Here is a 23,824-nt window from a genome sequence, read left to right as displayed (position 1 = left end):
GTGGTGTGAGAGGGGTCAACCTGTGTATAAGAATCAGCTTCCTCCTGCTTAGAGATGGCAGCAGCTCCATAAAAGCCCCAAGCTTGGTAAGATTTGCCTCCACTTTTTGGCTGCTCCACCTCCTCTTTTAGCTGCCTGGTATTCCCACAGAGTCTTCTGTAGAAAGACTGTGGTGTGGGCTCAGACTGGCCTCACCCACCAACTCCTCTACATGTTACAAGCTTCATGGGTTAGGGCAGCTGAGGTTGGGAATACAACATTAGTATGTATTAGTATGAGCTCCTTGGTCAGGAGCTCAGTAGGGGAAAAGTGGCCCCTACTCTAGAGCCTAATCCCTCAGACACTGCTGGATACTCCAATTCTATTTTTCTCCAGTGAGATGAACAGTAGGATCAGATAGGGTGGAGCAGACAGTCCCCTCTGCAGAAGTTCTTACACCTGGTGAGACCCTGTTCTTAGGGAGGAAGACTGACAGAGTCCTTTCCTGGGCCTGACTATGCCCTCCTAGAAAGTGGCTAAGCCTCTCAACTGGACCCAACAGTAGGCTCCCACACTTTAAATGTCCAAGCTCTAAGCCTCTCTCCCTTCCCCCCTGTGGAATCTAGCCCAGAAGGGCAGGATATCGAGCACCCAGGCCGGCTGACTGTGAAGCTCCACTCTATCCAATGCGCACAAGCCACTGTGTCGGTGCTAATCGCAGAGAATGGAACTCATCTCAGCTGAGCCTGGTGTCTGATGAGCCCTCTCTTAGGACATGCTGCCAGCAAACATCGTTAGGTCCTAAACCAATGCTTTCTGCAGGTGGCCACTGGATGTACCAGCCCTGGGTCTCCCTGGAGGGGATCTGGCGCAGACCATTGGGAGACACTGCTTGTGACTGGCCCTCAGTAACCTTGGAGCTACAAGCAATCCAGAGTTTGTGGCTGCATCTGCTGGGCCCAGGTGCACATGAAAATACCAAGCTGCATCCCTAGTCTGGCTTTTACTCATGTTGGGTTTTGAGGAAGGTCTGCTTAAAAGGCCAAGGTTCCTTGAGCTCTGTCTCCTGCAGCCTCTGTTTGCTGGCTGCTTGTTGGGCTGTGTCACTGAAAAAACCTCTGCTAGAATCTAGAACCTGGGGCAATTTAGGGATTAGGAAGGGTGGTACATGTGGTTCAGCCCCTCAGTCCCAGGTGTCAGTCTGTCTAGACTTTTTTCACAGACCTCAGGAGGATATGGCCCCAGGAGTGCTTGGCCTCTGAGACCCAGAGGTGTGGTCCACCCACAGTCTGGACAGTTTCTACTGAGTCTCCCATGAGTCAGAAACACCAGTCATAGATTCGGGAGTGTACAGGGGAAAGCTCTGGCCTCAACACCAGAAAACTAAGTCACTGATGCGCCCTTGCTTCCTGGCTTCTCAGAACAGCCCAGTTTCCATAGGGTAGGACAGGAGAGATTCCTGAGGGTGGCTTCTCAGAACAGCCCAGTTTCCATAGGGTAGGACAGGAGAGATTCCTGAGGGTGGGGCATTTGCTTTTCCCCAGGCTGATGCCACATGTAGGGGGCTGCTCCACCCAAGAAAAATGGTGACTGCAGTATTGGAGAATGACTCAGCACAGGGGTTCTGGTGGCCATCCCCACAGTGTCTCTCCCTAGGCCACCAACTTCACACTCTCCTCATGCAACTCTAGTCCTCTCAGCCCGCCCTGGCTGGAGCCCTGGGTCAGTGGCTGTGAACAAGATTTTCTGTGCTGGACCTTTCAGATGGAGCCTGCATCTCTGAGAGTTCCATCTCTTTCTCACAGACAGAAACCTTAGCCATTTTTACGGCCAAATGCTGTGTGGGTGCCTCTTCTAAAGTTTGGGGCTCTAGGCTGGGGCACCCAGCATGGGCCTGAGGACACTCACCTCCCAGGGTAACCCACCCTACAGTGAGAGTTCCTTCGGACCCTCTGCCACCACTTGCTCCTGAGAGTGGGGCAGCCCTTTCTGCGTCTCTGCCCTTCCTACCAGTCTTGGTGTGGCTTCTTCTGTGATCCTTTGTTATAGACTCCTCTTTGTTTAGTCCATAGTTGGTTTTTTAAGATGATTGTTCTTAAATTAAGTTATAATCCAATTTGGTCCTGAGAGGTGGCAGTTGGAACATCTGCCTACTCTGTCACCATCTTGGAATCTCCAGCACATGTTAATCTTTTTTAAAAAAAAATTAATTAATTAATTAATTAATTAATTTTTTTACAGAGACAGAGAGTGAGTCAGAGAGAGGGATAGACAGGGACAGGAACGGAGAGAGATGAGATACATCAATCATTAGTTTTTCACTGCATGTTGCAACACCTTAGTTGTTCATTGATTGCTTTCTCATATGTGCCTTGACCGTGGGCCTTCAGCAGACCGAGTAACCCCTTGCTGGAGCCAGCTGGTGGGCTTTTGCTCAAACCAGATGAGCCTGTGCTCAAGCTGGCGACCTCTGGGTCTTGAACCTGGGTCCTCTGCATCCCAGTCCGACGCTCTATCCACTGCGCCACCGCCCGGTCAGGCAGCACATGTTAATCTTGAAGTGGGTTTCAAAGCAGTCTGTTGTTCATCGGGAATAGCCTCTTCTTGGTATTGTGATTCCTGTTAATGTATTCCTTTCCTTCCTTTCTCTCTATAGGTATAAAAGACTTTCTTCAGCAGGGTAAGGGAAATGTACTCTTACATTTTTGTCTCTCATTTCAATCAGAGACAGATGATCTTAGCATGTGCTATACTGCATGATTTCCAACTTCACTTGTTACTGCTTTGTTCTGTGCTCACTTCACAGTAGACTGGCCTCTGCTGTTCTTGAACATGCCAGGCACAATCTTGTCCCAGAGACTTTGCCTTTGTTCTGCCTGGGAGGCTTTCTCCCCAGATCTTTTTACGGCTCACTCAGCATCCTTCAGGTCTCTGCACAAACGTCATCTTATTAAACAGGCTTTATCTGACGACCCTGTTAAACTAGCACACCCTTCCTCCTGCTTCTGTTTTCCATTCTTCCCTTCATTCTGCTTTATGCTTGTTTATTGTTTTTATCACCACATGACAAATTATACATTCATTTGTAGTCTGTGTTCCTTCACTAGAATGTAAATTCCCCCAGGGCAGGGACTTTTTTTGATTGCTGCTATGTTCTCAGTGCCTAGAATGGTATCTGGAAAATGAAGTAGATGCTTGATAAGTCTTGGTTGAATAAATAAATGAAACTTCTTTAATCCTTTCATTTTAATGCATAGGTTTGTTTGTTTTTGTTTTCTGTAATATATGATACTTAATTCTTCTGTGACACATGGAAATGTATTTGTCATTTAGCATTAGTAGTCATTTATTTTTGCAAAATGTTTTATAAATATGAACTTTTAAAAAGTTAAATATAATAAGATATGTGTGAAGATTGTATATAAAATTGATTAATGAAATATGGTCCTGGACTTCTCAGAGTTTACACTTTTAATTCTGTTTCTATCTCTTATGGCCCATCTCACTCTATATTAGCTAGATGAACATAAAGACCAAAATAAGATAATCAACTCTTCATTGTCTATGCTCATGAACTAGCTGCTTGCTGTGACTATTTTACTTGTGTTTGTTTTTATATTTTTCCTGAGTTAAAGAAGGCCACTGTTTTGGCTGAGAAAGTTTGGTTATAGGATATGTAGGAGAAAAAAGTAAACAAGAGAAAAATGAGCATTGTAGCGGATGATTTTATTATCTAGTCTGCTTAATCATGCTTAAGGATTTGAGAGAAAGATTTGCTATGGATGATGCTCCTCTTATTTTCCTTACTGCACTCCCTTAGCTTCTTCCAACAAAAATAGACAACTAGGAGTTTTATGAACGTTAACAAGATAGAAAAGAATAACTATCTTGTAAATATATCTAATAACTGATTACACATTATTTAGAAACATTAGCACAAATGTAGTTATGATAATCAAGTATGAGTCTCAGGAAAATGCATGTTCAGATAAAATGTGTCTTCTTTTCATCCCATTATTTGGAAAACCTTGATAAAAAAAATGAGATTCTAGAAATTAAAACAAACAAAAAAAGATCTAATCTATGTAGGAAAGAGCTGAGAAAAGATTTGGACACAGGAATACTATTGTCCCATGAAGCAGTCTGGGAAGTTAACCAACACATTGTGGGCCCTCAAAATGCATCAAACCATCGTTGATGGTACAATTAGTTTACATTTATTCACTTATTATTTAATTATCAGACATTACCTGAATGCTCAGTATGGGCCAGGATTTTTGTTTGTTTGTTTGGCATTTAAGAATACAGTTTGAACATGACCTGTGGTGGCGCAGTGGATAAAGTGTTGACCTGGAATGCTGAGGTCACCGGTTCAAAACCCCAGGCTTGCCCGGTCAAGGCACATATGAAAAGCAGCTATGCATTGGCTTCCTGCTCCTACTGCTCACCTCTTCTCTCTAAAATCACTAAATAAAATCTTTTTTAAAAAATGCAAATTCTTGGGCCCCATCCAGGACCTGATGAATCAGAAACTCAGTAATGAGGCCCAGCAAAAAATAATAATAATAATAATAATAATTATTGGGCCCTACCCCCAAGTTGCTTAGAATCTACTTAGGGAGAGAGAAATTTATTAATCAGCAAGTGTAATGAATTGCTTAGAAATCTATATAAGATATGGGGGAAGTGAGAGAGTTGGCCTCAGAAGGAAATTATCAAGTCAAGCTGGGCAGAGTTTGTGAGAGGAGCATAGACTAATGTAATCTAGGTAGTAGAATTAAGGAAGATATCTTGTATGTCAAGTAAGAGTTAGAATGATGCTTAAAAAATTAATTGATGCAACAAAAGAAAAAGGTTGGTACATTGGATAACATCAAAATTAAAAACTTTTGGAGAAAAGTTTTGGCAAAACATATATCTGATAAGGGGCTTGTATCTAGAATACATAAAAGACTCCTACAGCTCAACATGAAAAGATAAATAATCCAATTTACAAAATGGGTAAAACAAATGAATACACATTCTTTTTTCCTAAAAAAAAAACATAAACAGCTAATAAGCACATAAAATGCCTAATATAATTTAACCATCAGGAATATGCAAACCAAAACCACACTGAGAAAATACTTTATACCTACTGAAATGCCTATAATCAGAATGACAGATAATAACAGGTGTTGGAAGGAGTGGAGAAATTGGAATTATATTCACAAGTTCTTTTTCTTTTTGACAGAGACAGAGAGAGGGACAGATAGGGACAGACAGGAAGGAATAGAGATGAGAAGCATCAGTTCTTCATCACAGCTCCTTAGTTGTTCAGTGATTGCTTTCTCATATGTGTCTTGATCAGGGGGTGGGGTAAGGCTGGGGAGGAAGGCTACAGCAGAGCGAGTGATCTTTTGCGCAAGCCAGTGACTTTGAGTTCAAGCCAGCAACCATGGGGTCGTGTCTATGATCCCATGCTCAAGCCCGTGACCCCGCGCTCAAGCTGGTGAGCCTGCACTCAAGCCAGATGAGCCTGCGCTCAAGCCGGTGACCTTGGGGTTTCAAACCTGGGACCTCTGTATCCCAGTCCAACATTCTATCCACTGCACCAACACTTGTTCAGGCTATATTAACAAGTTCTACTCACATAAAAGTGGAGAGGATTATATAGTAAATTCTCACTTAGTGTCATCTGTGAATTTAAGCAAAATGTAGAATAAAATCAATTTTACCATAGGCTAATTAACATAAATAAGAGTTAAGTGCCTGCAGCATCTCATCAACATTAACGAAACGGTGTTTTCTAGGACCTGTTGTACAGGGCCTAAACTCCAGGGATGGGAATCTTGGAAACCATCTTAGACTTTGCCCACTGCACATAGTTTTATTCTGCCCAGTTTTCTCTTTATTCTTTTGCTCTGCTTCCTGGGAAATTTCATCAGTATATTCCAAATCATGGATTCAATGTTTTCAAAATTTGGCAATCATATTTAATTTCTTTCATGTTTTATGAATGTTTAAGATTTTTAAAATCTAAGCCTGCATATAATAACTTCTCCTATCCCTCTGAGTTTAATTTGTAGTTAATTTTTTCTCCTTTTTATGTTTGAACCTCTGACTTTCAGGTTGAAGATAGTCTTTAAATGTTTGTTGACTCTTGACTGTCAGATTTAAAAGTGAATTATGTGTGTCTTTGCGGACCAATGTTTTCGAGTTTTTGGCATAGATACCCAGTAGAGAGATTTCTGGGTCATATGGTAGTTTTAGTCTTAAGTTTTTGAGGAACCACCATACTTTCTTCCATAATGGTTGTACTAATTTGCATTCCCACCAGCAGTGAATGAGGATTCCTTTTTCTCCAGAGCCTCTCCGGCACTTGTTATTACCTGTCTTGTTGATAATAACAAATCTAACATGTGTGAGACAGTAGCTTATTGTAGTTTTGATTTGCATTTCTTGAATAGCTAGTGAAGATGAGCATCTTTTCATATATCTGTTGGTCATTTGTATTTCTTCCTGGGAGAAGTGTCTGTTCAGGTATTTTTCCCATTTTTTAATTGGATTTTTTTGCTTGTTTGTTGCTGAGCTTTGTGAGTTCTTTATATATTTTGGATATTAACCCCTTATTGGAGCTGTTGTTTGCAAATGCACTCCCATGTTTATCTCAGCATTATTCACAGTGGCCAAGACGTGGAAACAACCGAAGTGTCCCTGAATAGAGAATTAGATAAAAAAGATGTGTTACATACATAAAATGGAATACTACTCAGCCATAAGAAATGATGACATAGTGAAATTTATGACAACATGGATGAACCTTGAGAACATTATACTGAGTGAAATAAGTAACCCAGAAAAAGCTAAGAACTGTATGATTTTACACATATGTGGGATATAAAACTGAGACTCATGGACATAGATAAAAGTGAAGTGGTTACCAGAGGGAGGGGGATGTGAGGGAAGGGGATGGGGGAAGGAAGTAAAGAGGGATAAATATAAGGTGACAGAAAATGATTTGACTTTGGATGATGGGTACACAACATAATCAACAGTTCAAATGCTATGGAAACCTTTACCTGAAACCTATGTACTCTTATTGATCAATGTCACCCTGTTAAATTCAATTTTTTAAATGAAAAAAAAAAAGTGAATTACAGAGAAGATGATTGGGAGCTTGGCAGGCTTGTATTTTGATTGGTATTACTGTATAGTGATTGGACAGGGACACAGCTATCTAGTGGACTCAGAAATAGCCAACTCTGGTATTCTGTTCAGAGAAGAATTCTCCAACTTCTTGCAGGGACAACTAACTGTCAGGATTCTGGAAGCTGAGTGGAGGGAGGGGCCCTGGGTTCCATAATTCAATGTGGACATTTTTATTTAATCCTCTTGCTTTCAATATGGCCCCTCATCCCTGCCTATAGCTGAGACACAGCTATTTTAAGAGTTAGGTGAGTAAATCTGTCTTCAGCCAAGGAGTTCCTGGTTGTATGGATTGAGGAAGGGTACCTTGAAATCTAACTTTCTAATAAAGACTTTCAGCTAATTTTTCTGTTTCAGGCACACTGAGGGACAAATGCAAGACTAGTGGAGCATGAAGCTTATGTAATTTAGGGCTTCCTTTTAAAGAAAGAAAAATAATACAAAATTAATTACTGGGCTTTGGCAGAGCCTGTGTAAGGGAATAAAACTTGATCGATGTCACTTTTCACTTCTACTTTCATGTGTACTAGTGCCTCAGTTTTGCTGTGCCCTGGATAGTGAATCAAATGATTTCTGTGCAGCTACTTTAATCTTTGCTCAGCTAAGCCAGTTTCACTTGTCCATCCACATTCTACCTTTAGTTATTTTGTTAACATTTCTTCATCTCCTATTATTATTATTAGCTTTTTAAATGATCTCTGAACTTTTTTATTGGCCTCCTGTCCTCCAAGGGATGCCTCGTTTCTATTGCCTTATTGCCTTAGAACAGTGGTTCTCAAAGTGTGCACCAGGGCGCACTGGTGTGCCCTAGAAGATTTCCAGGTGTGCCCTATGGTATTCCAGAGAAATATGTGCCTGTTGGGGACCTGAAAACCAACAGGGTTTTTGGAGTTTAGATTTTTGGAAGACAGAGGTGTGGGGAATTGGCTGTAAGCTGACAGTTGCCCAACCCCCCACCTCACTTGCCTGATTAGGTTGCAAAAGGTTGTTAAGCTGTGGTGCTGAATTGTTTACACTACCCCCCATGTTCCCTGGAAAGACTGGAGGCAAGTTTCTTCTATCCTTTGTTTGGTGTAAAGTTAAGATGATATGTATGGTGGGGGTTTTCTGCACTTGGTAAAATTCTTCAGTTGCCTTGGAAACATGATCAGAGATCTCATTGATTTGTTAATGGCCTCACTTTGTCCTATAAATAAAGAAAGATGTGGTTTTTGGGTGCACTTCATTCTTGCCAGAAACAATTATAAGACCCTCTTGACCCTGTATTTTCTTAATTCCACACCGTTCCCACTTAGGATCTGGAATTACTAGCTGTGCTGGTTCACAGCATATGCCTAGAAATAAAAATAAATATAGATACTCTATTGTACCATTTCATTACGGAAATACCACTCTTTTTGTTAACACATCATTATTATATTTATTATTAACACTTCATTATATTACGTTTAGAGAAATACACCCAAATAAAATGGATAGATTTCTCAAAAAGAAGTGTGATATTAAAGAATCCGATTCTGGAAGCGAGCAAAAGTTAAGTGTAAATAAAATAGGACTTGAAGGCTGATGGGCAGAATTTAATTTATAGCATTTTCCATCACTTAACACTGGGCAACACAATTGGATTAGAAACACATTCATGGAAGCTTCAAGTGATTTTGGTTTAATATTAACAGAAGAAGTAGAACTGGCAGCTATATCCACTGATCATGGATTGAGATGATGACCTAAACATAAATTGTCTCTTGAAGCCTTTTGGATTTCTGTAAAAGAAAAATATGTGACAACATCTAAAAAAGCTTTGAATACTTTACTACAATTTTCAACATCCTGTTTATGTGAATTAGGATTTTCTACCCTCAACACAATAAAGAGTTAAAAGAGAGGAATTCTTGACCCTGGCCGGTTGGCTCAGTGGTAGAGCGTCGGCCTGGCGTGCAGAAGTCCTGGGTTCGATTCCCGGCCAGGGCACACAGGAGAAGCGCCCATCTGCTTCTCCACCCCTCCCCCTCTCCTTCCTCTCTGTCTCTCTCTTCCCCTCCCACAGCCAAGGCTCCATTGGAGCAAAGATGGCCCGGGCGCTGGGGATGGCTCTTTGGCCTCTGCCCCAGGCGCTAGAGTGGCTCTGGTCACAACGGGGCGACGCCCCAGAGGAGCAGAGCATCGCCCCCTGGTGGGCATGCCGGGTGGATCCCAGTTGGGCGCATGCGGGAGTCTGTCTGACTATCTCTCCCTGTTTCCAGCTTCAGAAAAATACAAAATAATAATAATAATAAATAAATAAATTTAAAAAAAAGAGAGGAATTCTTCAATGTATTGATCAGGAAATGAGAGTTTGCCTTTCAAATATATGCCCAAACAATGAAGAAATTGCTAGGACACATCAGGCTCATGTTTCTCATAAACACAAGAATGAGAAAACGTAACACATTCGCGCCAGGACCTGCCAAATTTACTAAATCTTACTAAGAATGTGTCTATATATATATATAGTATATAAAAAGATAACTTTTTTGGGTTTTTTTTTAGTTTTTAACCCCTCTTTTTTATGACTTCTAAAAAGCGTAACTCAAAAAATGTAACATAAAAATGTTTTTTAATGTCATAATAAATTTAATTTTGTCATATTTATTTCATTTAATTATCATAAAAGCATGCTTGGACTTTATATTTTTTCTTTAATATTTGACTTAATTATTATAACATATTTCTCAGAAATTTGTATATAGTGCGCCTACAATTATTTGTAGGATTTTAAATGCGCCCTGACTTCAAACAGTTTGAGAACCACTGCCTTATAACTTTGGTGTTGTTGACTTCAGATACCCCTTTGCCACCCACAATCCTGTGAGTGGGGGTCTTTTGGATGGATTGCATGGAGTTGCTATGGCCTGGCCATCACCAAAATCAGTCTTTTCCTTCTAGCAGACAGTGGTAGATGGTGACCTCAGCCTCCAGCTTGACCTTGATGTTCAGCAGGGCCTCGTACTTCGGGACCTGGCACTGCCCCTCAGCCCAGGTCTGGTCCAGCTCTGACTCCAGGTGCCGCAGGATCCACTGAGCTGTTCCATCTGCATAGCATAGCCCATCTCCACCTCGCTCAGGCTGTTCTCAAAGCTGGTCTTTGGATTTCTCATTAAGTCCAGGTTGATCTCTAAGGACTGCCTGTATGTCTCAGCTCCATGAGTGCCATCTCAGCAGTAACTATCTCAGAGGTCTGCGAGGTGACCACTGTGGCACTCTCCTCAATCTAATGAGACCAGTACTAGCCTAGTTCCTCTCGGTTCTTCCAAGCCAGCACATCATCTTGGGCCCGGATGGTGGCATGATCTTGCTGAGATCCTGAGATTTGGGGGCATCCAGATCCATGGTCAACCCAGAGTTGGCAGTCTGGTTTTGTGGACCATTTACTTCTTCATGAAGAGCCCCTCTTCCTTGAGAGTCTCGATCTCTGTCTCCAGTTGCAGCCAAGTGATATCGGTGTCATCAATGACCTTTCAGAGCCCATTGATGTCACTCTCCACAGACTGGCGCATGGCCAGCTCTGTCTGACCCTTGACTCTGAAGTCATCAACAGCAAGACGGGCACTGTCAATCTGCAGAATGATGTGGGTTTTGTCCAACAGAGCTTGCAAAGATCGGAGCCCTCAGGTCCTCCATGGTCTTGAGTTAATGCCCCCAGTCTCTGACCACGGCATCCCTTTTCCACGTGTTCTCAGATTCCACTGTCCAGTCTCTGATTATCAGCCTCTCCAGAGAGAAGGCCAGGCAGTCATACAGGCATTGCATATCTTCTCACTCTGAATGCCCCCTGTGCCTTCTAGACCCCTAGCCATCCCTGTAGCCGGGCCCCCAGATCTCCAGCCTCCCTGCATGCTGGTGGAGTAGGACAGAGAGATCCAGGGAACAGAGCTTCTGGTGCCTGCAGAGCTGCTGGCTGGCCAGGCCTGGTGGTGGGCGACTGCACAGAGCTCAGGGTCCATAGTTTGTGGAGAAACTGGAATGGGCTCTGAAGCACATGTTGTTCAGGGAGGCAGGCGAGAGCCCAGACTCAGGTTCAAGTAGCAGAGCCTGCCAGGCTCGTGACTCAAGTTACATGTTCCTATTATTTTTGTTATTATTTCTTGTGAGTATTTAAAAGAGAGGAAAGAAAAATGAGAGTGTTTAGTCTATCATGTTTAACCTGATCTTCCGTAAATTCATCTTAGAGTTGGAAGAAATCTCAGAAGTCATCCAGTTCAGGGGTTCTTAGCCTAGGTTTTAGGAAGTTTAGAACCTTCTTCTCCGCAAATCATATGTAAAATTTTGTATGAAACCTTGTGTCTGTTTTTCTGAGGAGAAGGTCTATAGCTCTTATCAGATTCTCAAAAGTTAACATCCCTTGATAGTCACAGTTGTGGAAATTGTGATTGAGAGAGACCAAGGTCTGACATCTCCTTGATTCTCTGTGTCTGATAATGGAAAAGCCTTGATTCTTAGCAAGGAGGTCACCTAAGGGAAAAAGGCTTTAAGCTCTGAGCTTTCTGACTCTGGTTTTCCTCAGCACATAATCTAGGACATATAAATATGGACATGTGCAGAATCTCTGCTCTTTTCCACTTGAAGTCCTCCTCCCTCATTTCATTGTAGTGTTGTCCTGCATTGTGGGGAAGAGTCATTTTCCTTGAGGGAATGATGTCTATGGTTGTAAATAAAGCAGGGAATTTCAACTTGCACCTTACCTGTGTTTATCCCACGTTTAGCCATTCTGAGAGATCCATGTCTCAGACTCCTGTAAATTTTAAAGGCCTCCAGGAGTCTATCTATGCAACAGCCAGAGCAGCCTGGAGCAGTAACTCATCCTGAAGGAGCAGAGGCAGTCTGGGCTTGGTGTGGACAGGTAACTTGGAGGAACCTCAAGGTATTCTTTTTTTTATTATTTTATTTTATTTATTCATTTTTAGAGAGGAGAGAGACAGAGGGAGGAGCTGGAAGCATCAACTCCCATATGTGCCTTGACCAGGCAAGCCCAGGGTCAAGGTATTCTTTATTCAGCTCTTAACAAGTTAAGACTGAAGGCATTAAAAGTTATTTCCTGCCTTGGTGGAATGGTGACATACTGTTTATTCTTTGACAGCTTCAGGGTGCTTCTATGGCAAAGGAGAGTCTCGGAGGACTTGGCAGTCACCTTAGGGAGCCAGGGAAGCAGGATAATGGTGTTTGGTAGCTGAGAGAAATGTAATCATCATTGCTTGGGAGATACTTCCTAGGGAAGGCAGAGGGCATTTTGGGGGTCTTATAATTGCTAGGCATTCCTATTGCACACCTCTTATTTGGTTAAGGCAGGGGAAACATCAACACATATGCAATGTGTAAGGGCACCTGTGGTTATGAAAGGGACACATCCTTCTGTGTTTTGAATTTCAGGTGTACTATCTCATTAAAAATTCTGTAGTCAAGATTATCTCCAAGTATCATTGAACCCTCAAGTCCTCTGATGATGGGATTTGAATTTCACCAAAAGAAAGTGCTGTGATTGAATTATGGATCGTTTTTCACAGAGCCAGGCTGCCAACAAGTCATCATGTGTCACTATCTGGAGACAGACTCCTCTGTGGGAGAAGTGTTCATTAAAATCAACATGGAGATATGAAGTGCGAGGACTGTGAGGCTGTGTCCCCCACAACCTAGAAATGCTGATGAGCAGTTCTGCCTATATTACACGCTGACAGCAAAAGCCCTCTCTGAGGGGATTAATGCATTGATCAGCCTCTGGAGGTGGTAGTGACTTCCTTAGCGGAAGAAGTCTGGCTAATCCCTTAGTTCTCTGACAGCAGGTCCGGAAGGACTCTATTGCCACGGATGGAAGGTAGTTGTTACCTTGACAGCAGAATGCTGTGCGCATGTGTCTTTCTTGATGCCCATGTGATCCTTGCTATGACTCTGTGTGTTTATATCTGTGCAAGACTCAGGTAGGTAGAGACAACCCACGTGTGTCTCAGATGCCCTCTTCAGCAGGCTGGGCTGGGCCCTTGGGGGTTAGTGTGCTCTCTCCCTTCGTTGCACTCTCGGAAGTCAGCTGATGGGACCGCTTAAGCCAGAGGGGAGCTCTCGGGGAAGACAGTATGATTCCTGATGTGGGTAAAGTGCTGGGTAAGTAAGGGCACCTGCACTTTCATCAAATGTGAGAGAATGACTATCTTCCCTTTCCAAGTGGCCATATATGTTGCTGGACAAGTCTCAACATCTCATCTGAACTATCTCAGATTTTTCTACACCCCCCCATCTCTTTCATTTACATTATTTGTTCTTTCTTCATATATTCAAATGCTTTTTAAATTGAGGATTGCTTGTGTGATGGGCTTCTATGTATTCAGGAACAGGTTGGGGGCATTTTTAGATTGGAGGCCAACTCTGTGATCAGTTGGGTTTATATCCTTGACTGTCCCTGCTGGTGGCGTGCAGCCCCTCTCCCCTTGTACCACCAGGCTTCAGACTAAAATTTTAGCTATTACACCAAGTTCCACTGAAAACAGTCTCCAGGATTACATGTGTCTCATTGTTTTAGGATGGAAGAGATTGTCATCATGACCTATCCATAAGTGGTTATATTTGACCATTTGCAGTTTCCTCCTCCCTCCTGTCCTTTTTCCTGTTCCTTCTTTCCTTGACCAAAAATCCTCTTAGCAGATTCCATATCTTAGAGCAGTGGTTCTCAAACTTTTTGAAGCTGGGGTACATTTAAAATCCTACAAATAATTGTAGGCACATTATATACAATTTTCTGAGAAATGTGTTATAATAACTAAGTCGAATATTAAATATAAAATAAAGTCCAAGCGTGCTTTTATGGTAATTAAACAAAATAAATACGACAAAATTAAATTTATTCTGACATTAAAAAACATTTTTATGTTATATTTTTTGAGTTATGCTTTTTAGAATTTGTAAAAAAGAGGGGTTAAAAAATAAAAAAAATGACAAAAAAGGTATCTTTTTATATATACACATTCTTAGTAAAATTTAGTAAATTCGGCAGGTCTCAGTGCGAATGTGTTAAGTTTTTTCATTCTTGTGTTTCATTCTTGAGAAACACGAGCCTGATGTGTCCTAGCAATTTCTTCAATGTTTGGGCATATATTTGAAAGGCAAACTTTCATTTCCTCGTCAATACATTGAAGAATTCCTCTCTTTTAACTCTTAATTACAATATGTTAAGAAAACCCCCACCATACATATAATCTTAACTTTACACCAAACAAAGGATAGAAGAAACTTGCCTCCAGTCTTTCCGGGGAACATGGGGGGTAGTGTAAACAATTCAGCACCACAGCTTAACAACCTTTTGCAACCTAATCAGGCAAGTGAGGTGGGGGGTTGGGCAGACTGTCAGCTTACAGCCAATTCCCCACACCTCTGTCCCCCCAAAATTGAAACTCCAAAAACTCTGTTGGTTTTTTGGTCCCCAACAGGCACATATTTCTCTGGAATACCATAGGGTGCACCTGGAAATCTTCTAGGCACACACTTTGAGAACCACTGTCTTAGAGGGATGCAAAAAACATTGGGAATAATGATCTAATTCAAATGTTTTACTCCATTTGTTTGTTTCACCTGAAGCACAAAGTTTCAGAAACGTGCCCTCTTTCTTTCACAGCAATAATTTACGGTGACTTGAACAGCTCAGCCTTTTCCATCCTGGGAGCCCGAAAACACTCACAGCTCAGTTGCTCTGCACCCCACCTACCCACCATGGTTGCTGTGGAGTTCCCTTCCTCCTCATAGTTTTGTTTTTTGTTTTTTGGGTTTTATTTTAGTTTAGTGAGAGGAAGGGAGGCAGAGAGAGACTCCCGCATGGGCCCGACCAGGATCCACCCGGCATGCCCACTAGGGGGCGATGCTCTGTCCAGCTGGGGCATTGCTCCGTTGCAACTGGAGCCATCCTAGTGCCTGAGGCAGAGGCCACGGAGCCATCCTTAGTGCCTGAGGCCAGGTTTCTGGAGCCAATCTAGCCATGGTTACAGGAGGGGAAGAGAGAAAAAGAAAAAAAGAGAAAAAGAGAGAGAGAGAGAAGGGGAGGGCAGGGGTGGAGAATCTGATGGTCACTTCTCCTGTGTGCCCTGACTGGACATCAAACCCAGGACTTCCACACCCTGGGGCCCATGCTCTACCGCCAAGCCAACCAGCCAGGACCCTTTCCTCCTTGTAATTTTTCCCCCATGAGATGCTTTTAATTTCTCCATTCAGAGTCTGGGCTAGTGTTCACTACTGGGGCTACTGAGGCTTCCAAGACTGGGTTGCCACACTGCCAGACAGGAGCCCTGCTATTGCTGCTGCAGTCTAGCCGCAGATCCCAGCGCAAGGCCCGGGGCTGCTGCTGCATCAGCCCACGAGCCACTCCGATGCCATTGCTGCCATCGCTGCCTGGCTGTGGCTCTTGTCTCAGGTGCCTCAGCCAATGGCACTTTTGCAAAATGAGAAAATGAAGGCTTCCTTGCTCTGTGTTAACAGCAAAGACAAGGGTTCTTGAACAGGCTTGGTTGGCCCGAAGGCACAGTCAGTTAGACACACAGGGCTTCCTTTCGAGCTGAACGGCATTGCTTCCGCTGCAGCCAGGGGAACTGCAGTTGGAACTCTGAGTTGCAGCTGCCTTTGAGCCTGGTAAGCTGAGACCTCGCTGCCACTAACAGCACCTTGTCATTTGACATCCCTGCTAATATCTTGGCCAATTTTGTTCTTGAGGATAAAAAAAAAAAATGGAATGCTTCTTTCTTTAGTTTTGGAAATGGTGGGAAGGTTTGTGCCCCAGAATTTCAAAGTCGTGAGATAGCTTATTCATAGGCACAGGACTCCAACATGCTGCTGGAAACCTGGGTCCCCTTGGTCCTGTTCTCAGCTGCTGAATTCATGGCCCTCCACCCTTAGATCCTTTTGCTGAATTCCTGCCTCAGATACCTTGCTTGCCTTGGTAGATTTTCTGTTGTCTCTCATATATCTTATTTTATTCAAGGTTCCCCCAATTAATCAGACATAGTTGTATATGTGGGTCAGGATTTAATTATTTTACCAAGAGGATCTGCAGTCTCCAGCTTAAGCTAGTCTGTGTCTGTGGAGGCAGGAGGGTGGTGAGGCTCCTCATTCTCCCTAGCTTGGACGTGCTCCAGCCCAGACAGGGCTCTGTGTTTTCAACCCATTAGAGCTCAGGTTTCAGACATTTCATTTACCGATGGCTCCCCCACCCTCAGTACGGTATCCTTTCATCTCCCTTTCTTCTCCCATGTCTTACTGAGCCATTAACTTTGACATTTCTCCCCTCCCCAACCGCCTGCTCAGAGCAGCTATCAAACTGCCCCATGCTCCTTTCATTTCCCAGTGATTGGTCAATTTCCTTCCCCTGCCCTTCTCTCATTTTCCTCAGAAAGAGAGTGTAAATTATGTATAAAGACATCCCACACCTCACAATACATAATTACCTATTTCTCACAGAGTTTTCCAACTTAGTTCTGCCGTTGAAATGGTAAACTATTTCAAACATTCAGGAATATATAGAAACTAATATAACTAGTGCCCACATTTAACAAATGTGAACATTTGGCCATCTTTGCTTTAGTTATTTTGAAATAAATACATCATTATAGATGTAGTCAAAGTCCTCTACTCCTCCACAGCCTGAATCTCCTGAAGTCCCCCAGAAATAACTACTCCTGAGTTACATTTATTTCCTTCCCACCAATGTTTTATGCATTTTGTTTACATTTGTGTATTCCTATCTATACATAATATTATTTTATGGGTTTAAAAAGTAAACAAGTGATATTAAGTAAATAACATATTACAATTTGATTTCTTCATTCAAACTTGCTTTTCATATTTTTCCATGTTGATACATTAGATGTAATTCATTTATTTTAACTACTATAGATATCACATTTGAGACTACACCACAATTGATATATCCATTTCCACTTGATAGGCTAAATAGCTACTTTGAGAAAGAAGCTCTCTTTTCTTTTCTTTCAACTTTTGCCTTATTACCTCTGAAAATTTTTGTTATTACTTCTTGATTTTGATTATTGGTTCAAACTTAGAAGTCTTCTTGCTTCTCTTGGGTTCCTTCAATGTTGAAGGAAGTGAATTGTTTCTTGAACTACAAGACGGGCCGCTTAAGAATAGGAAAGGAGTATTCCATCGTGTATATTTACCACAGCTTTTTTTTTTTTTTTGTATTTCTCTGAAGCTGGAAACAGGGAGAGACAGTCAGACAGACTCCCGCATGCGCCCGACCGGGATCCACCCGGCACGCCCACCAGGGGCGATGCTCTACCCCTCTGGGGCGTCGCTCTGCCGTGACCAGAGCCACTCTAGCGCCTGGGGCAGAGGCCAAGGAGCCATCCCCAGTGCCCGGGCCATCTTTGCTCCAATGGAGCCTTGGCTGCGGGAGGGGAAGAGAGAGACAGAGAGGAAGGGGGGGGGGTGGAGAAGCAAATGGGCGCTTCTCCTATGTGCCCTGGCCTGGAATCGAACCCGGGTCCCCTGCACGCCAGGCTGAAAATCTACTGCTGAGCCAACCGGCCAGGGCCTACCACAGCTTTTTAATTCACTCATCCACTGACGGACACTTGGGCTGTTTCCAGATCTTTGCTATTGTGAACAGTGTTGCCATAAACATGGGAGTACATTTCTTCTTTTGAATCAGTAATTTGGTATTCATAGGATATATTCCTAAAATTGGGATGGCTGGGTCAAAAGGCAGTTCCATTTTAAAGTTTTTGAGGAATCTCCATACTGTTTTCCACAGTGGCTGCACCAGTCTGCATTCCCACCAGCAGTGCAGGAGGGTTCCCTTTTCTCCGCACCCTCTCCAGCACTTATTATGTGTTGTTTTGTTAATGAGTGCTGTTCTGACAGGTGTGAGGTGATATCTCATTGTGGTTTTAATTTGCATTTCTCTAATGATTAGAGATGTTGAGCATTTCATCATCTGTCTATTGGCCATCTGTATGTCCTCTTTGGAGAAGTGTCTATTCATTTCTTTTGCCTATTTTTTGACTGGAGTGTTTATCTTCCTGGTGTTGAGTTTTATAAGTTCTTTATAAATTTGGTTATTAACCCCTTATGAGATGTATTGGCGAATATATTCTACCATTGTGTGGGTTGTCTTTTTATTTTGTTAATGGTGTCTTATAGTCCCATTTGTTCATCCTGTCCTTTATTTCACTTGCCCGTGGAGATATATAAGTGAAAATATTGCTACGAGAGATATCGGAGAGTTTACTGCCTATGTTTTCTTCCAAAATATTTATGGTTTCACAACTTACATTTAAGTTTTTTATCCATTTTGAGTTTATTTATGTGAATGGTGTAAGTTGGTGATCCAGTTTCATTTTTTTGTAAGTACCTGTCCAATTTTCCCAACACCATTGAGGAAGAAGGAAATCTTACCTTTTGCGGCAACATGGATGAACCTGGAAACTATCATGCTAAGTGAAATAAGCCAGGCGTAGAAAGAAAAATAACATATGACCTCACTTATTTGAGGAATCCAATGACCAACGTAAACTGAGGAATGGAACAGAGGCAGAGGTGAATCCAAGGGACCGGAGGGAAAGTGGAAGAGAAGATGGGATCAGAGAAGGGAAAGAGATTAGTGAAATCATATATACATAACACAGCGTTATAGAGAACAGGACAGCAAATCTTGGAGGGAAGGGGAGAAGGCATTGGGGGGAGGGGGCAAAGGAGGGGAGAAGGGAACATGGGGTGGGGAGAGATATATTCAGTGGGACACTTGAATCTATGTAAACACAATGAATTAAAATCATAAATAAAAAATAAAATGCATAGAAAAAAAAGAATAGGAAAGGAGTATGAAGTTGTAAGCTCTGAAACAATGGCTTAAAGATGCTTCAAAGGATTGGGTAAGATTGATAAAGACTCTGTGGCAGACAGCAAGAGCATGGGCTCTGAGGTGAGGCGGCCCAAGCCTGAATTCTAGCTGTATACACTTGGCAGTTCTCTCTGAACTTCCTAAAGCTCTCTAAACCTCAAGTCATGGAGAACTTCTAAGGTTGCTTCGTGAATTAAATGAAATAATACACAAAGTAAGTATTCTGTCCATCTTGGTAATGATTAATAGTTATGACTTACTTTAATGCAGATACCTCTATTTTGGTAGTGGGGTCCAAGCAGGATCTACCTCTCCTTCTTGGCTGAAGCTCTCTCTCTTTTTCTCTGTCTCTGTCTCTGTTTGTCTCTATCTCTCTCTATGTACTATGTGGTTTGAGGAGGAATAGGGTTAGAGTTACCATAAAGCTCTTATAACTTCAAGTTTATATGGAAGATTCTCCTCCATTCCTGCTACAAAGACAAGATGAACTTTTTGATGTGTTGAGAATTCTGTATTAATTCAAAGGAATTATTCAATACCTTGACATCTTCTAAGAGTATTATCAATATTGAGATAAAAAGATTGTGTTGAAATATATTCTATAAAAGTAACTTCAATAATTCTATTACGTTAAATATAGTTTAAGATAATTTTTCATATGTATGTTTTAACTTACCCTAAGCCTCCATAAACCTATTCAACTCTTTGTTAAACCCATCTTTGAATGAAAATTTTTACTAGAAATTAAACATGTATTTATGCAGATAAAGTTAGTAATAAACCACCAGGTTCAGGGGGAAAGCTTTTGGCTTGGGACTTCAGTGACTCCGTTTTCATTCTCATAAAACCTATGTTGTATTATTGCTCTTTGAAGGCATTTATTTATTTATTTATTTATTTATTTATTTATTTATTTTTGTGACAGAGACAGAGAGAGGGACAGACAGGAAGGGAGAAAGATGAGAAGCATCAATTCTTCATTGAGGTACCTTAGTTGTTCATTGATTGATTACCCATATGTGCCTTGACTGGGGGGCTATATCAAAGTAAATGACCCCTTACTCAAGCCAGCCACCTTGGACTTCAAGCCAGTGACCTTTGGGCTCAAGCCAGCAACAATAGGGTCATGTGTATAATCCCATGTTCAAGCCAATGGCCTCGTACTCAAGCTGGTTAGCCTGTGCTCAAGCCAGTAACCTTGGAGTTTTGAACTGGGGCCCTCTGCATCCCAGTCCGATGCTTTACCCACTGTGCTACCACCTGGTCAGGCTGAAGGTTTTTGTTTTTGTTTTTTAATAAGGTTTTATTTATTGATTTTATTAGGGGGAGGAGAGAGAGAGAGAGGAAGAGAGAGAGAAAAAAGAGGGTGGTTGGGACGCATCAACTAGTAGTAGTTGCTTCTCATATGTGTCTTGACTGGGCAAGCCTGGGGTTTCAAACCAGTGGCCTCAGCATTCCAGGTCAATCAATGCTTTATGCACTGTGCCACCACAAGCCAGGTGCTCCTTGAAGGTTATATTCAGCCAAATACACACAGATGCTATCGAAAGAGCCAAAGTTTGTCATTTGCAGGGGAAAATGCTAAGATTAAAGGTGGAATGAGAACCTCTTCAGAGTGGCTCTTTCTTTCCAATTCTCCAATAATTAGTAGGAGTTACTCAGTTATTTCAAATGGCTCTACTAAGACAAAACAGTGGCTGTGATGATTGTAGCCTGAGACACAAAGGGAAGTGGTGCCAGACTGGGGTGTTGAACACAAGGCAAATTCACACAGATGGCTGTTCATTGTGGAAATATTTTCGGCCTGACCTGTGGTGGCGCAGTGGGATAAAGCGTTGACCTGGAACACTGAGGTCGCCGGTTCGAAACCTTGGGCTTGCCTGGTCAAGGCACATATGGGAGTTGATGCTTCCTGCTCCTCCCCCTTCTCTCTCTCTCTCACTCCTTTCTCTCTAAAAAAATCAATAAATAAAATATTAAAAAAAAAAATATTTTCAACAGTGATGCACTAATCCTGAGGATGAACTGAGGGAGTGTGTTGGTTAAGCCAAACTCTCAAGTAGCCAGCAGTGGGGTCATGGCCCTCACAATCAGTCTGAGTGCTTCATCTCTCTATTCAATAGGCATTCTGAAATTCTCATTTCTTTCACAGGGACACAGATAGAATTAAGAGATACGAGCTTTGGGAAATAGTGCATATCTCTGTTAAGACCAGACTCCTAATACTGGTTTTGTTCCTGTTTTCCAAAACTTCATGCATTATGCAAAGACTTTCCCAAATATAATAATGTCTGTACTAAGATACATGATTTTTTTTTTTACTGCATTTGTACAATAACAATTAAACCCCTAAGGACTACATATGGGCTACATATAGAAAACTCAGTAAGGAACTATGAAGATGATCTTCATTAAGGGATACAAGATAATGTAAACATGTAAACTGGAAGCCTTGAAGTAAGACCAATATGGCCATATTCTACGCTGAGAACAATTTGAAGTATGAGTTTTCCTTAGAGATTTCAAATCCTTATGGTTGATGGATTTTAATAAATTTTTATATATTTTTATACTTCAATAGGAATCTTTTTTCCTACTTTTTCTTATAGGGATATTTTTTATTTTGACAAACCTTTTAAAATGAATATTTGTGTTTATATGTATATATTTCAAATCCCAGTAAGAGGTTAGGAGTAGATAGCCTTATAGGAGTTCTCACAGAGATTTCCTGAGACAAACTTCCTACATATTTTCTTAGAAGCAACCTTTGATTTTAATCACTTTGCCAGTTTTTGGAAATTTGTACATCATATTACCTCAGTAATAAGAGTGCAGGAATCTAAAAATAGTATGCTGAGAATAGACCCTGAAAAGGGAGCAAGAAGAGAAAAATGAAGATATTGTTATATAGATTTGGTATTGTACTCTCAATAAAATTTTTTTTATTGTTTTAGACTCATCAGGTTATTGTTATTTCTCTTCTTGCAGATATCAATACGTGTTTCATAAGCTCCCCTGGCTGTAAACCTGAGCATCGATGCTTGACCTATTGTAAGTCAAAAAGCCATGTATGGGAAAAAACAGCTTGGCATTTTAACCTCTTTCCTGTCTTTACTTTAAAATAAAAAGATATAAATCATGAGTAGTTAGAAACAGAAGAGTTTTTTGTTTCTGTAAGCAAATGCCTGACCTTGTTGTGAATTAAAAACTCTACTAATTTAAACTCCCAGAGTTTCTCCTGTGATACTGGTGGGTATCAATAAATCATTGCTATTGTTGTTGATGATGACTATAAATAACAAACAAAAGAGTATAGAGGTGCATTTTTCCCTGTTGAAGCTTGATAGTAAAAAATTTGCTTTTCAAACCACTGTAAGGAGACACCTATTTGTAGGTCTTACAATGGTGGGTCATTTATGCATCCATTATTATTTGGTGTAGACACAATAGTTTTTATCTACACGTGGAAATGAATCGAACAGAAGTAATCAGAAACCATTTGGAATTGTTGGCATCTTTATATGTTCCAAAAAAAAAAAAAAATGAAGTCACAAAAGCAGAACAAAAGGCCTCATCTTGGCTGATTAGATGATTTTACCAGCAGTTGGTGTTGGCACCAAAAGTCAGCCAGACTGTTAAAAAGAAACAACACAAAAACCTCAGTGGCTAGAACTGTCCTCAGTGGGGAAAAGATCTAAAATGTGTCCCTCATTATACATTTTGCTACACAGATTTTTATTAGGAATTTCTAATTGGAAGAAAATTATGAGAACATGACAATGTGAGAAAAGCCGAGAGTGGGACACAGAACAATAGAGTGGAGCGGCCTCTCCGTAAGGGAGTTTTATCTTTTGCAGTTGGGAGACTGAGTATCTGGCCTCATAGTATCAGGGTGTCTTCTGCTGCCTTCATCTAAGCACCTTGGCTCCATATTGATGTTCCAAGGGAAAGAGCCCAAGGAAAATGGATTGGAAAACGACTTCTATTTGTTGTAAAGAGCCCTGCAGCGTGGAGTGACATAGACAAGATCCTTCTTCAGAAACTAAGCAGTATGTGTCTGTTTTTGACATCACATTTATTTTTTTTATTTTTATTTTTATTTTTTCCATTTTTTCATTTTTCTGAAGCTGGAAACGGGGAGAGACAGTCAGACAGACTCCCGCATGCGCCCGACCGGGATCCACCTGGCACACCCACCAGGGGCGAAGCTCTGCCCACCAGGGGGCGATGCTCTGCCCATCCTGGGCGTCGCCATATTGCGACCAGAGCCACTCTAGCGCCTGAGGCAAAGGCCACAGAGCCATCCCCAGCGCCCGGGCCATCTCTGCTCCAATGGAGCCTTGGCTGCGGGAGGGGAAGAGAGAGACAGAGAGGAAAGCGCGGCGGAGGGGTGGAGAAGCAAATGGGCGCTTCTCCTGTGTGCCCTGGCCGGGAATCGAACCCGGGGACATCACATTTATAACTGAGGCTCATGCTTACTGTGATACAGAAAGAAAGTCTTCAGGATTTGTATTCAGCTCTACCATTTTATAGTATTTTAGGCTGCAGTGTTCTTATAGACTATGCTAATTTGTTGGTGAGGTTTATTAGCTATGTGAGTCTAAACTCTTAGTGTGTGTAAGGATAACTGGTCAGGGGAAACTCTAAGACTGTTTTCTGACAAGTCTCCATATGCTAATAGGGAATATTAACCACACACAGTGAGGTTAATGAAGTTCTCTAATTTCTGGTGAGTTTTTTTTTTTCATTGAAATTTTTGCAATTTTTTGGATTATAAGAAACTGGATGTTT

At 41.7% G+C, this 23,824-nt stretch overlaps 1 pseudogene; it reads right to left on the bottom strand.

Annotated features, from left to right (window-relative positions):
- Positions 1-9,921: 9,921 nt before the first annotated feature.
- Positions 9,922-11,187, bottom strand: LOC136306632 (keratin, type I cytoskeletal 18 pseudogene; annotated as a pseudogene).
- Between the last annotated feature and the right edge of the window lie 12,637 nt (positions 11,188-23,824).

The sequence above is a fragment of the Saccopteryx bilineata genome, chromosome 5 (genome assembly GCF_036850765.1).
Source record: "Saccopteryx bilineata isolate mSacBil1 chromosome 5, mSacBil1_pri_phased_curated, whole genome shotgun sequence".
Lineage (NCBI taxonomy): Eukaryota > Metazoa > Chordata > Mammalia > Chiroptera > Emballonuridae > Saccopteryx > Saccopteryx bilineata.
This window is presented reverse-complemented; position numbering and strand designations above follow the sequence as displayed.